At 44.4% G+C, this 1,031-nt stretch overlaps 1 protein-coding gene across 3 annotated transcripts in view; it reads left to right on the top strand.

Annotated features, from left to right (window-relative positions):
- The window catches only part of RASIP1 (Ras interacting protein 1), an 18,956-nt gene that overhangs the window by 13,269 nt on the left and 4,656 nt on the right, over positions 1 to 1,031 (top strand). The gene's annotated exons all lie outside the window — the stretch shown is intronic.

Here is a 1,031-nt window from a genome sequence, read left to right on the forward strand (position 1 = left end):
AGCTATTTTTTGGTTGCAGCCATTATTGTTGTTTGGCGGGCCCGGGCTGGATTCGAACCCACCACCTTAGGTGTATGTGGCTGGCGCCTTCCCACTTGAGCCACAGGCACCGAGCCGCAATTATCACCTCTTAACAGGCTGACCCCATTATCCTTTTATATCACCACTACCACTTTTTCAGTCTCCCATTTTCTAGGTTGACAGTTTAGTTGATGATACATTCTAGAGAGAGACAGAGAGAAATATAGATAAATCAGATAGTGCCAGGAACTGTCATTTAAACTAAAGTTCCTCTTCAATCAGGCCTCACTTCCTATTTTCGCTGACCTCACTTCTTCTACCTCTGAATCCAATACCTTTTCTAAGCTACAGATCATTTTCTTCCTAAGTGTCCTTCCTGCAGGGGCTGCTTTTTGCCCCAGTTTTCCCCATTACTACCCTTGACCTTACTATTGCTTCTTGGAATTCTCAGCGTTTCTGGCTTGGTGGGCTTGACACCCTATCTGTGAAATCAAAAGGGATCTGTTGGGACAGATAGTCTAAGTTCCTCAAGCAGGTGTGAGTGTGAAGCCCTTTCCTCTAAGGCTTCACTTCCTTTATATCCCTGCCAAGTGTGCTTTTATTTCCTCTCTGTCTTTGACGTCATTTCCTGTCCTTGGCCTGATCTAACTTTCCACTGGCTAACTGCCACCCTACTCCCACTTCCTGACTCTCTATTCTTTTTCTTTCCTTCAGGAACTCTGGATAAATAATTTAACTGAAGGGAGCCTCTTTGTTCAGTATCCTTTGTCCTCTTCAAGCTGTCTTTTGAGAACTACAAGTCCCACAGTGCATAAGAGATGGTCTTAAAATAGGGTGACCAGACATCCCGCTTTTGGTGGGACAGTCCCGCTTTTCAACAATTTGTCACACATCCTGTGGCATTTTAAAAAGTCCCGATTTTTGGAAAGAATGCACGAATGGGCGGGAGAACAAGAAGGGAATATACGGTTTTTGGCTGCCATGTGGCTATTTTGCCAGAATATGAGTTT

The sequence above is a fragment of the Otolemur garnettii genome, unplaced genomic scaffold (assembly GCF_000181295.1).
Source record: "Otolemur garnettii isolate 467f Iridium unplaced genomic scaffold, OtoGar3 scaffold00211, whole genome shotgun sequence".
Lineage (NCBI taxonomy): Eukaryota > Metazoa > Chordata > Mammalia > Primates > Galagidae > Otolemur > Otolemur garnettii.